The sequence below is a fragment of the Mytilus californianus genome, unplaced genomic scaffold (genome assembly GCF_021869535.1).
Source record: "Mytilus californianus isolate M0D057914Y unplaced genomic scaffold, xbMytCali1.0.p SCAF_10, whole genome shotgun sequence".
Classification (NCBI taxonomy): domain Eukaryota; kingdom Metazoa; phylum Mollusca; class Bivalvia; order Mytilida; family Mytilidae; genus Mytilus; species Mytilus californianus.
Window position 1 is genome coordinate 32758505 of NW_026262582.1, and position 14675 is coordinate 32773179.

At 34.2% G+C, this 14675-nt stretch overlaps 1 long non-coding RNA gene across 1 annotated transcript in view; it reads right to left on the reverse strand.

Moving 5' to 3' along the window:
* Window positions 1–13471: 13471 nt before the first annotated feature.
* Window positions 13472–14675, reverse strand: part of LOC127717966 (uncharacterized) — a 53125-nt gene continuing 51921 nt past the window's right edge. The window contains exon 8 of the long non-coding RNA XR_007989491.1: window positions 13472–13989. This is a non-coding gene — a long non-coding RNA (uncharacterized LOC127717966). The remainder of the gene's footprint in view (window positions 13990–14675) is intronic.

Below are 14675 nucleotides of genomic sequence, written 5' to 3' on the forward strand. Positions count from 1 at the left end.
TATGATTTTTTTTATTTTAAAGGTCTTTTATCAAGTAAACAATAACTGTGCTAGGAAGTTATGCAAAAATCAGATGTAAGCAGTCATTTCAATCAAACATTTAGTGAATTTATGCACCAGACTGATATCTTCATAAATACAACTTTTGCAAATATGGCTTTGTTTAAACACTTCTAGGACATATATTAACTAACTTATGTTAGATATATGGTTAGGGATGATACTGTTGTGACAAGAATTCTAAACTGACCATTTGAGGCAGAAATTGTGAACTTTCATTGACAAATAGGCATACAGTAAGATGTGGACTGGAGACACAGGCAGGATTGGATACTTTGTATAATCTTGAATGTTGGAATGCGTAACTACTAAACAATACTTTTATAGTAATCTAAAATGCTTTCAATTTGTTATCAGAATAGTTTCAAACAGGTTTTAAACAGTTTCTGTCAGAAAACATGCACATAGGGTAAGCTGGCAATAATTAGAGTCTTGTTTTCAAAATCTTTAAAAAATTGAAACAGGGGTAGGGGTATAAAATGTACTGTAAAAGGAGACTTAGAGTATATGCAGTGATTTCTTTAAGGCTATAATTCTGATAAATAAGTATTGTTGTGAGAAAAAGTGTTTTTAGAGAGTTTTCTATTTGAATAAATGTTTGTATATAGGGTTAAAAAATAGAACATACAGAATTTCACAAAATCTGGTTTATCTCAGAGATTTTAAAGAATTTAACTCAAATATGAAGTTTTATAAATATTTCATGAAGATTGAGAAAATCCTGGGCCTTAACTATGATGACTCAGCATAAATTCACAGTTTACAGTATGCATGGTTTACTTAAAGCCCTGAATTCAAAATAAATTCATAATATATGCCTATTTGTAATTTAAATTGTTTAGAAGTGCTTATATTTATTCTTCGCAGTAATTGCAACTCATTGATCCTTCCCAAATATTTCTGGTGGGGTGTTTTTGTCCTGTCGATAACCCAAAAGTAAGCCGTAATGCCTAAATGTGTTTTTTTGTGACTGCGGCATAAAAAAGTACAAGCTAGAATTACAAAAAGACCTCAGTAAAACTTACAATAGTGTGTTCTATCCTAAATATGTAGTAAATATTCCACATTGCCAGAAACAGGGAAAAAAATTAGGAAATGTGATGCCCCAGGGGCAAAACACAGAGAACAATGCCTACCCCTGAGTCATAAAACAGATAATTTAACTTGTAAATACTATGATTTTTTTATTTTAAAGGTCTTTTATAAAGTCAACAATAACTGTGCTAGGAAGTTATGCAAAAATCAGATGTAAGCAGTCATTTCAATCAAACTTTTAGTGAATTTATGTTCCAGACTGATATCTTCATAAATACAACTTTTGCAAATATGGCTTTGTTTAAACATTTCTAGGACATATATTAACTAACTTATGTTAGATATATGATTAGGGATGATACTGTTGTGACAAGAATTCTAAACTGACCATTTGAGGCAGAAATTGTGAACTTTCATTGACAAATAGGCATACAGTAAGATGTGGACTGGAGACACAGGCAGGATTGGATACTTTGTATAATCTTGAATGTTGGAATGCTTAACTACTAAACAATACATTTATAATATTCTAAAATGCTTTCAATTTGTTATCAGAATAGTTTCAAACAGGTTTTAGACAGATCATGTCAGAAAACATGCACATAGGGTAAGCTGGCAATAATTAGAGTCTTGTTTTCAAAATCTTTAAAAAATTGAAACAGGGGTAGGGGTATAAAATGTACTGTAAAAGGAGACTTAGAGTATATGCAGTGATTTCTTAAAAGCTATAATTCTGATAAATAAGTATTTTTGTGAGAAAAAGTGTTTTTAGAGAGTTTTCTATTTGAATAAATGTTTGTATATAGGGTTAAAAAATAGAACATACAGAATTTCACAAAATCTGGTTTATCTCAGAGATTTTAAAGAATTTAACTCAAATATGAAGTTTTATAAATATTTCATGAAGATTGAGAAAATCCTGGACATTAACTATGATGACTCAGCATAAATTCACAGTTTACAGTATGCATGGTTTACTTAAAGCCCTGAATTCAAAATAAATTCATAATATATGCCTATTTGTAATTTAAATTGTTTAGAAGTGCTTATATTTACTCTTCGCAGTAATTGCAACTCATTGATCCTTCCCAAATATTTCTGGTGGGGTGTTTTTGTCCTGTCGATAACCCAAAAGTAAGCCGTAACGCCTAAATGTGTTTGTTTGTGACTGCGGCATAAAAAAGTACAAGCTAGAATTACAAAAAGACCTCAGTAAAACTTACAATAGTGTGTTCTATCCTAAATATGTAGTAAATATTCCACATTGCCAGAAACAGGGAAAAAAATTAGGAAATGTGATGCCCCAGGGGCAAAACACAGAGAAAAATGCCTACCCCTGAGTCATAAAACAGATAATTTAACTTGTAAATACTATGATTTTTTTATTTTAAAGGTCTTTTATAAAGTAAACAATAACTGTGCTAGGAAGTTATGCAAAAATCAGATGTGAGCAGTCATTTCAATCAAACTTTTAGTGAATTTATGTTCCAGACTGATATCTTCATAAATACAACTTTTGCAAATATGGCTTTGTTTAAACACTTCTAGGACATATATTAACTAACTTATGTTAGATATATGATTAGGGATGATACTGTTGTGACAAGAATTCTAAACTGACCATTTGAGGCAGAAATTGTGAACTTTCATTGACAAATAGGCATACAGTAAGATGTGGACTGGAGACACAGGCAGGATTGGATACTTTGTATAATCTTGAATGTTGGAATGCTTAACTACTAAACAATACATTTATAATATTCTAAAATGCTTTCAATTTGTTATCAGAATAGTTTCAAACAGGTTTTAGACAGATCATGTCAGAAAACATGCACATAGGGTAAGCTGGCAATAATTAGAGTCTTGTTTTCAAAATCTTTAAAAAATTGAAACAGGGGTAGGGGTATAAAATGTACTGTAAAAGGAGACTTAGAGTATATGCAGTGATTTCTTAAAAGCTATAATTCTGATAAATAAGTATTTTTGTGAGAAAAAGTGTTTTTAGAGAGTTTTCTATTTGAATAAATGTTTGTATATAGGGTTAAAAAATAGAACATACAGAATTTCACAAAATCTGGTTTATCTCAGAGATTTTAAAGAATTTAACTCAAATATGAAGTTTTATAAATATTTCATGAAGATTGAGAAAATCCTGGGCCTTAACTATGATGACTCAGCATAAATTCACAGTTTACAGTATGCATGGTTTACTTAAAGCCCTGAATTCAAAATAAATTCATAATATATGCCTATTTGTTATTTAAATTGTTTAGAAGTGCTTATATTTACTCTTCGCAGTAATAGCAACTCATTGATCCTTCCTAAATATTTCTGGTGGGGTGTTTTTGTCCTGTCGATAACCCAAAAGTAAGCCGTAACGCCTAAATGTGTTTTTTTGTGACTGCGGCATAAAAAAGTACAAGCTAGAATTACAAAAGGACCTCAGTAAAACTTACAATAGTGTGTTCTATCCTAAATATGTAGTAAATATTCCACATTGCCAGAAACAGGGAAAAAAATTAGGAAATGTGATGCCCCAGGGGCAAAACACAGAGAAAAATGCCTACCCCTGAGTCATAAAACAGATAATTTAACTTGTAAATACTATGTTTTTTTTATTTTAAAGGTCTTTTATAAAGTCAACAATAACTGTGCTAGGAAGTTATGCAAAAATCAGATGTAAGCAGTCATTTCAATCAAACTTTTAGTGAATTTATGTTCCAGACTGATATCTTCATAAATACAACTTTTGCAAATATGGCTTTGTTTAAACACTTCTAGGACATATATTAACTAACTTATGTTAGATATATGATTAGGGATGATACTGTTGTGACAAGAATTCTAAACTGACCATTTGAGGCAGAAGTTGTGAACTTTCATTGACAAATAGGCATACAGTAAGATGTGGACTGGAGACACAGGCAGGATTGGATACTTTGTATAATCTTGAATGTTGGAATGCTTAACTACTAAACAATACATTCATAGTATTCTAAAATGCTTTCAATTTGTTATCAGAATAGTTTCAAACAGGTTTTAGACAGTTTCTGTCAGAAAACATGCACATAGGGTAAGCTGGCAATAATTAAAGTCTTGTTTTCAAAATCTTTAAAAAATTGAAACAGGGGTAGGGGTATAAAATGTACTGTAAAAGGAGACTTAGAGTATATGCAGTGATTTCTTTAAGGCTATAATTCTGATAAATAAGTATTGTTGTGAGAAAAAGTGTTTTTAGAGAGTTTTCTATTTGAATAAATGTTTGTATATAGGGTTAAAAAATAGAACATACAGAATTTCACAAAATCTGGTTTATCTCAGAGATTTTAAAGAATTTAACTCAAATATGAAGTTTTATAAATATTTCATGAAGATTGAGAAAATCCTGGGTCTTAACTATGATGACTCAGCATAAATTCACAGTTTACAGTATGCATGGTTTACTTAAAGCCCTGAATTCAAAATAAATTCATAATATATGCCTAATTGTAATTTAAATTGTTTAGAAGTGCTTATATTTACTCTTCGCAGTAATTACAACTCATTGATCCTTCATAAATATTTCTGGTGGGGTGTTTTTGTCCTGTCGATAACCCAAAAGTAAGCCGTAACGCCTAAATGTGTTTTTTTGTGACTGCGGCATAAAAAAGTACAAGCTAGAATTACAAAAAGACCTCAGTAAAACTTACAATAGTGTGTTCTATCCTAAATATGTAGTAAATATTCCACATTGCCAGAAACAGGGAAAAAAAATAGAAAATGTGATGCCCCAGGGGCAAAACACAGAGAAAAATGCCTACCCCTGAGTTATAAAACAGATAATTAAGTCTCCCAAACGAAGTTTGGGAAGACTTATTGTTTTTACTCAGTTCTTATTAAGTCTCCCAAACGAAGTTTGGGAAGACTTATTGTTTTTGCTCAGTTCTTATTATTATTATTATTATTCTTCCTCTTCCTCTTCCTCTTCCGCCGCTTTTAAATTTGAACTTGTCCGCACCCGTTCTCCAAAACCGCTTGTCAGATTAACTTAGGGTTTCACAATATGTTAGACTAACATGTCTAGTGGTGCAATCAGGGTTTTGTTTGTGCAATGGGGTTTATAAAGGGGTACTTTGAGGGGCAAAAAGAAAAGAGGGTTTTACTATAGAACCCTATGGGATTTTATTTTTTTAAATTTTCAAATGACTATAAATTGAAAACCGTTTGTGATAGACACAATCTTTTTAATTGAAAATGTTCTAAATGATAAAACCCATTAAATGAAATACAGGGTTAGTCCCCAGGGGTCACCCCGACCTCATGCCATTTAAGAAAGTTCTAATATCTTGTAAGTGGTCAAGATCCCCACCCCTAAACCATATATATTCTGGTTTTTCATGCTAAGATGGTTTGAATGATATACAGGGTTAATCCCCAGGGGTCATCCCGACCCCCTGCCATTTGAGAAAGTTCTAATATCTTGTAAATGGTCAAGATCCCCACCCCTAAACCATATATATTCTTGTTTGTCATGCTAAGATGGTTTGAATGATATACAGGGTTAGTCCCCAGGGGTCATCCCGACCCCGTGCCATTTGAGAAAGTTCTAATATCTTGTAAATGGTCGAGATCCCCACCCCTAAACCATATATATTCTGGTTTGTCATGCTAAGATGGTTTGAATGATATACAGGGTTAGTCCCCAGGGGTCATCCCGACCCCCTGCCATTTGAGAAAGTTCTAATATCTTGTAAATGGTCGAGATCCCCACCCCTAAACCATATATATTCTGGTTTGTCATGATAAAGCACATGAAATGAAATACAGGGTTAGTCCCCAGGGTTCACCCCCACCCCATGCCATTTAAGAAAGTTCTAATATCTTGTAAGTGGTCAAGATCCCCACCCCTAAACCATATATATTCTGGTTTGTCATGCTAAGATGGTTTGAATGATATACAGGGTTAGTCCCCAGGGGTCATCCCGACCCCCTGCCATTTGAGAAAGTTCTAATATCTTTAGTCGAGATCCCCACCCCTAAACCATATATATTCTTGTTTGTCATGCTAAGATGGTTTGAATGATATACAGGGTTAGTCCCCAGGGGTCATCCCGACCCCCTGCCATTTGAGAAAGTTCTAATATCTTGTAAAAGGTCGAGATCCCCACCCCTAAACCATATATATTCTGGTTTCATCATGCTAAGATGGTTTGAATGATATACAGGGTTAGTCCCCAGGGGTCATCCCGACCCCCTGCCATTTGAGAAAGTTCTAATATCTTGTAAATGGTCGAGATCCCCACCCCTAAACCATATATATTCTGGTTTGTCATGATAAAGCACATCAAATGAAATACAGGGTTAGTCCTCAGGGGTCACCCCCACCCCCTGCCATTTAAGAAAGTTCTAATGTAAGTGGTTAAGATCCCCACCCCTAAACCATATATATTCTGGTTTCATCATGCTAAGATGGTTTGAATGATATACAGGGTTAGTCCCCAGGGGTCATCCCGACCCCCTGCCATTTGAGAAAGTTCTAATATCTTGTAAATGGTCGAGATCCCCACCCCTAAACCATATATATTCTGGTTTGTCATGATAAAGCACATCAAATGAAATACAGGGTTAGTCCTCAGGGGTCACCCCCACCCCCTGCCATTTAAGAAAGTTCTAATGTAAGTGGTTAAGATCCCCACCCCTAAACCATATATATTCTGGTTTGTCATGCGAAGATGGTTTGAATGATATACAGGGTTAGTCCCCAGGGGTCTCCCCCAGCCCCTTCTATTTAAGAAAGTTCTAATATCTTGTAAGTGGTCAAGATCCCCACCCCTAAACCATATATATTCTGGTTTGTCATAATAAGATGGTTTGAATGATATACAGGGTTAGTCCCCAGGGGTCACCCCACCCCCTGCTATTTAAGAAAGTTCTAATATCTTGTAAGTGGTCAAGATCCCCACCCCTAAACCATATATATTCTGGTTTGTCATACCAAGATGGTTTGAATGATATGCAGGGTTAGTCCCCAGGGGTCATCCCGACCTCCTGCCATTTGAGAAAGTTCTAATATCTTGTAAATGGTCGAGATCCCCACCCCTAAACCATATATATTCCTGTTCATCATGTCTCGAACATTTGAATGACGTATACGGTCAGTCCCCACTGGGTTCCCCCCACCCCCAATGTTCTAATATCTTGTAAATGGTCGAGATCCCCACCCCTAGACCATATATATTCCTGTTCGTCGTTTCTCGAACATTTGAATGATGTATAGGGTCAGTCCCCAGGGGTTCCCCCCACCCCCAATGTTCTAGTATCTTGTAAATGGTCGAGATCCCCACCCCTCAACCATATATATTCTGGTTTGTCATGCCAAGATTATTTGAATGATATACAGGGTTAGTCCCCAGGCATCACTAATGCACTAACTTTACTGGACCAAACCAATTTTCACTGGACTTTGTCCAATGTCAGGCGACACTGGGAATTACGAATTATGGGAGCTTCGTTTGGGAGACTTCGTAACAGCATCCTGTTACAATCATTTCTTGTTATTATTATTATTCTTCTTCCTCTTCCTCTTCCTCTTCCGCCGCTTTTAAATTTGAACTTGTCCGCACCCATTCTCCAAAACCACTTGTCAGATTAACTTAGGGTTTGACAATATGTTAGACTAACATGTCTAGTGGTGCAATCAGGGTTTTGTTTGTGCAATGGGGTTTGTAAAGGGGTACTTTGAGGGGCAAAAAGAAAAGAGGGTTTTACTATAGAACCCTATGGGATTTTATTTTTTGAAATTTTCAAATGATTATAACTTGAAAACCATTTGTGATAGACACAATCTTTTTAATTGAAAATGTTCTAAATGATAAAACCCATTAAATGAAATACAGGGTTAGTCCCCAGGGGTCACCCCCACCCCCTGCCATTTAAGAAAGTTCTAATACCTTGTAAGTGGTCAAGATCCCCACCCCTAAACCATATATATTCTGGTTTGTCATGCTAAGATGGTTTGAATGATATACAGGGTTAGTCCCCAGGGGTCATCCCGACCCCCTGCCATTTGAGAAAGTTCTAATATCTTGTAAATGGTCGAGATCCCCACCCCTAAACCATATATATTCTGGTTTGTCATGCTAAGATGGTTTGAATGATATACAGGGTTAGTCCCCAGGGGTCACCCCGACCCCCTGCCATTTGAGAAAGTTCTAATATCTTGTAAATGGTCGAGATCCCCACCCCTAAACCATATATATTCTGGTTTGTCATGCTAAGATGGTTTGAATGATATACAGGGTTAGTCCCCAGGGGTCACCCGACCCCCTGCCATTTGAGAAAGTTCTAATATCTTGTAAGTGGTCAAAATCCCCACCCCTAAACCATATATATTCTGGTTTGTCATGCTAAGATGGTTTGAATGATATACAGGGTTAGTCCCCAGGGATCATCCTGACCCCCTGCCATTTGAGAAAGTTCTAATATCTTGTAAATGATCGAGATCCCCACCCCTAAACCATATATATTCTGGTTTGTCATGCTAAGATGGTTTGAATGATATACAGGGCTAGTCCCCAGGGGTCACCCCGACCCCCTGCCATTTGAGAAAGTTCTAATATCTTGTAAATGGTCGAGATCCCCACCCCTAAACCATATATATTCTGGTTTTTCATGATAAAGCACATCAAATAAAATACAGGGTTATTCCCCAGGGGTCACCCCCACCCCCTGCCATTAAAGAAAGTTCTAATATCTTGTAAGTGGTCAAGATCCCCACCCCTAAACCATGTATATTCTGGTTTGTCATGTGAAGATGGTTTGAATGATATACAGGGTTAGTCCCTAGGGGTCACCCCCACCCCCTGCTATTTAAGAAAGTTCTAATATCTTGTTAATGGTCAAGATCCCCACCCCTAAACCATATATAAACTGGTTTGTCATACCAAGATGGTTTGAATGATATACAGGGTTAGTCCCCAGGGGTCATCCCGACCCCCTGTCATTTGAGAAAGTTCTAATATCTTGTAAATGGTCGTGATCCCCACCCCTAAACCATATATATTCCTGTTCGTCATGTCTCGAACATTTGAATGACTTTTAGGGTCAGTCCCCAGGGGTTCCCCCCACCCCCAATGTTCTAGTATCTTGTAAATGGTCGAGATCCCCACCCCTAAACCATATATATTCTGGTTTGTCATGCCAAGATGATTTGAAAGATATACAGGGTTAGTCCCCAGGCATCACTAATGCATATAACTTTACTGGACCAAACCAATTTTCACTGGACTTTGTCCAATGTCAGGCGACCCTGGGAATTACGAATTATTTAACTTGTAAATGCTATGATTTTTTTATTTTAAAGGTCTTTTATAAAGTAAACAGTAACTGTGCTAGGAAGTTATGCAAAAATCAGATGTAAGCAGTCATTTCAATCAAACATTTAGTGAATTTATGCACCAGACTGATATCTTCATAAATACAACTTTTGCAAATATGGCTTTGTTTAAACACTTCTAGGACATATATTAACTAACTTATGTTAGATATATGATTAGGGATGATACTGTTGTGACAAGAATTCTAAACTGACCATTTGAGGCAGAAATTGTGAACTTTCATTGACAAATAGGCATACAGTAAGATGTGGACTGGAGACACAGGCAGGATTGGATACTTTGTATAATCTTGAATGTTGGAATGCTTAACTACTAAACAATACATTCATAGTATTCTAAAATGCTTTCAATTTGTTATCAGAATAGTTTCAAACAGGTTTTAGACAGTTTCTGTCAGAAAACATGCACATAGGGTAAGCTGGCAATAATTAGAGTCTTGTTTTCAAAATCTTTAAAAAATTGAAACAGGGGTAGGGGTATAAAATGTACTGTAAAAGGAGACTTAGAGTATATGCAGTGATTTCTTTAAAGCTATAATTCTGATAAATAAGTATTGTTGTGAGAAAAAGTGTTTTTAGAGAGTTTTCTATTTGAATAAATGTTTGTATATAGGGTTAAAAAATAGAACATACAGAATTTCACAAAATCTGGTTTATCTCAGAGATTTTAAAGAATTTAACTCAAATATGAAGTTTTATAAATATTTCATGAAGATTGAGAAAATCCTGGGCCTTAACTATGATGACTCAGCATAAATTCACAGTTTACAGTATGCATGGTTTACTTAAAGCCCTGAATTCAAAATAAATTCATAATATATGCCTATTTGTAATTTAAATTGTTTAGAAGTGCTTATATTTACTCTTCGCAGTAATTACAACTCATTGATCCTTCCTAAATATTTCTGGTGGGGTGTTTTTGTCCTGTCGATAACCCAAAAGGAAGCCGTAACGCCTAAATGTGTTTTTTTGTGACTGCGGCATAAAAAAGTACAAGCTAGAATTACAAAAAGACCTCAGTAAAACTTACAATAGTGTGTTCTATCCTAAATATGTAGTAAATATTCCACATTGCCAGAAACAGGGAAAAAAATTAGGAAATGTGATGCCCCAGGGGCAAAACACAGAGAAAAATGCCTACCCCTGAGTCATAAAACAGATAATTTAACTTGTAAATTCTATGATTTTTTTTATTTTAAAGGTCTTTTATAAAGTAAACAATAACTGTGCTAGGAAGTTATGCAAAAATCAGATGTAAGCAGTCATTTCAATCAAACTTTTAGTGAATTTATGCACCAGACTGATATCTTCATAAATACAACTTTTGCAAATATGGCTTTGTTTAAACACTTCTAGGACATATATTAACTAACTTATGTTAGATATATGGTTAGGGATGATACTGTTGTGACAAGAATTCTAAACTGACCATTTGAGGCAGAAATTGTGAACTTTCATTGACAAATAGGCATACAGTAAGATGTGGACTGGAGACACAGGCAGGATTGGATACTTTGTATAATCTTGAATGTTGGAATGCGTAACTACTAAACAATACATTTATAGTATTCTAAAATGCTTTCAATTTGTTATCAGAATAGTTTCAAACAGGTTTTAGACAGTTTCTGTCAGAAAACATGCACATAGGGTAAGCTGGCAATAATTAGAGTCTTGTTTTCAAAATCTTTAAAAAATTGAAACAGGGGTAGGGGTATAAAATGTACTGTAAAAGGAGACTTAGAGTATATGCAGTGATTTCTTTAAGGCTATAATTCTGATAAATAAGTATTGTTGTGAGAAAAAGTGTTTTTAGAGAGTTTTTTATTTGAATAAATGTTTGTATATAGGGTTAAAAAATAGAACATACAGAATTTCACAAAATCTGGTTTATCTCAGAGATTTTAAAGAATTTAACTCAAATATGAAGTTTTATAAATATTTCATGAAGATTGAGAAAATCCTGGGCCTTAACTATGATGACTCAGCATAAATTCACAGTTTACAGTATGCATGGTTTACTTTAAGCCCTGAATTCAAAATAAATTCATAATATATGCCTATTTGTAATTTGAATTGTTTAGAAGTGCTTATATTTACTCTTCGCAGTAATTGCAACTCATTGATCCTTCCTAAATATTTCTGGTGGGGTGTTTTTGTCCTGTCAATAACCCAAAAGTAAGCCGTAACGCCTAAATGTGTTTTTTTGTGACTGCGGCATAAAAAAGTACAAGCTAGAATTACAAAAAGACCTCAGTAAAACTTACAATAGTGTGTTCTATCCTAAATATGTAGTAAATATTCAACATTGCCAGAAACAGGGAAAAAAATTAGGAAATGTGATGCCCCAGGGGCAAAACACAGAGAAAAATGCCTACCCCTGAGTCATAAACAGATAATTTAACTTGTAAATGCTATGATTTTTTTATTTTAAAGGTCTTTTATAAAGTAAACAATAACTGTGCTAGGAAGTTATGCAAAAATCAGATGTAAGCAGTCATTTCAATCAAACTTTTAGTGAATTTATGCACCGGACTGATATCTTCATAAATACAACTTTTGCAAATATGGCTTTGTTTAAACACTTCTAGGACATATATTAACTAACTTATGTTAGATATATGATTAGGGATGATACTGTTGTGACAAGAATTCTAAACTGACCATTTGAGGCAGAAATTGTGAACTTTCATTGACAAATAGGCATACAGTAAGATGTGGACTAGAGACACAGGCAGGATTGGATACTTTGTATAATCTTGAATGTTGGAATGCTTAACTACTAAACAATACATTTATAGTATTTTAAAATGCTTTCAATTTGTTATCAGAATAGTTTCAAACAGGTTTTAGACAGATCATGTCAGAAAACATACACATAGGGTAAGCTGGCAATAATTAGAGTCTTGTTTTCAAAATCTTTAAAAAATTGAAACAGGGGTAGGGGTATAAAATGTACTGTAAAAGGAGACTTAGAGTATATGCAGTGATTTCTTAAAGGCTATGATTCTGATAAATAAGTATTGTTGTGAGAAAAAGTGTTTTTAGAGAGTTTTCTATTTGAATAAATGTTTGTATAGGTTGCACTTTGTAAATACAGCTGTTTCTCAAACCACGCCTCTTTTGGGGAGATATTTAATATTCATAGGTATGTTAATTTGTTAATGTACTGGTTCCCATTGATGATCTCTGTGTTTCATCTCATAGAGACATCATTTGGGAATGTAACCAGTATAGAAAAACATGGTAGCGGCTAAATTGTAATTCTTAGGAGGTCCAAAAATGGAGGTAAGGGTAGTATAGAATTTTAGTATAAGTTTAAACTCTTAGAAGTTCAGGGCATATAAATGTTGAAAATATGCCGCACAGCCCTATATTTTGACCTTTGAATAAAATAGTAGTGCATATAAACTTTCCGTTCTGGGATATTATTTTTCACGAAACTTCATAGTAAAAGTGTCACAGTTTTAGCCGCAAAGGGAGTTCCTATGGGAAATTGCATTGTCTGTATTTACAGATTTGCAACCTACAAACGTATATACAAAATAGAAAGAAAAACAGTTTTAACTAATAGATAACTAATTTTAATGGATTGAACAAATGCATGTATGGTAGGCTTCAAGAATCATTTTAAAATATATTTATGCAAAATCAATAGCTTGTTTGTGTCTGTTTAAAGATTAATATTATGTGTTAAAATGCTGTATAAGTATTATTATTGAAACACTAAATTGACGATGAAGTATTTTCGTGGTATAACCACTGAACCATTCAATATGGTAAGATAATATCTTAATCTCACATTTTGATATCCAGTACACAATTGTGTTATGATTACAAATGAAACAAAGAATAAAGGTGTCATTAAACTAAACAATGTAGTTTTGTTGTGCATTTTTGCGTTTTTGTCAAAAAAAGTATGACTGGACATTGAGACATATTTTTTTTTTTAGTACTGTTTTAGATGATCCTATATATGGTTTATAATATGACATACGTATATATATATATATAACAGAGGGAAAGAATATTTCTAATGAAAAGAAACAAAACTGTATCAATGAAAAGACTAGATTATTCGGGTGAATGAAAATGTTCATGGAGTTAGAGTATTTGAAACTCCAGTTTTCTGGTTTCTGTAAAGTGAAACATTCGAGGTCTGTGGTAATTTTAGGGAAAACGTCATACAGAATTTTGTTTTTAAAACAAAGCGATGTGTACCATGACTAGACAAAAATACAAAGGTGTCGAGAAAAGCTTAGTGAACACAAACGTGGCAATAAAAAAAGTACAAACAGCATATGAATAAAAGATAAATGTGTATTTTTCATTCTTGTGTCAAATTATTTTTACAGTGGCCTTTATAAACACACTACATTACCATTGGTATCTACAAGTCATCCCCAGACTGCCATTTTCACCATGTTAAATCTTTCTTTTAATCTAAATTCTGATGAGTTACTCCAAAAAAAATTTTGGGCCAGACAGCAAATTCTAACCTTCATCTTACAGTCGAATATAACCTAATAAAAAAATTGACAAAATGTTATGTCAAAGATTAATTCATGGAATTTTCAAATGGAAACTAAGAAGAAAATGCAAGGAACTACATTTGTATCTTTTCCTACGTATTAACACTTCGTTTTGCTGCAACGTCAGTAACAAAGCCTTACAGCACACAGTGTTGTATGACGTCAGATGACTGAACTAATCGGATTTATTTCATATAGTGAAACTTATCTAAAATACCAGGCTTATAATGTTGTACACCAGACGCGCGTTTCGTCTTCATAAAACTCATCAGTGACGCTCGAGTCAACACAGTTACAATGCCAATACAAGTACGAGGACCATTGAGGACCATTAATTAAAAAAAAAAACATTACCAAATACGGTCAAGTTTATCTGTGCCTGGGTAAAAATCCTTTGTAGAATTATCGGTTTGTTTTATACTGAGAAATCACGAGAATTCATGCAACCAATGTAACTTTACACGATGAAGTGCGAGAAATTACTAACTTATGATATCCCGGCTATTAGTATTCGATATAGAGGAAATTGATAAACGATGAATGTGAAGACGCATCATACGGTTGAGTATGCTTACATAAGGTTTGATACCAGAATTCAGGAAGCAGTGATTTGCAGTTCTTCAGACAATTGCGACGTAACTGTCACCTATGGCCATTATGTGTAGGAATATATAAGT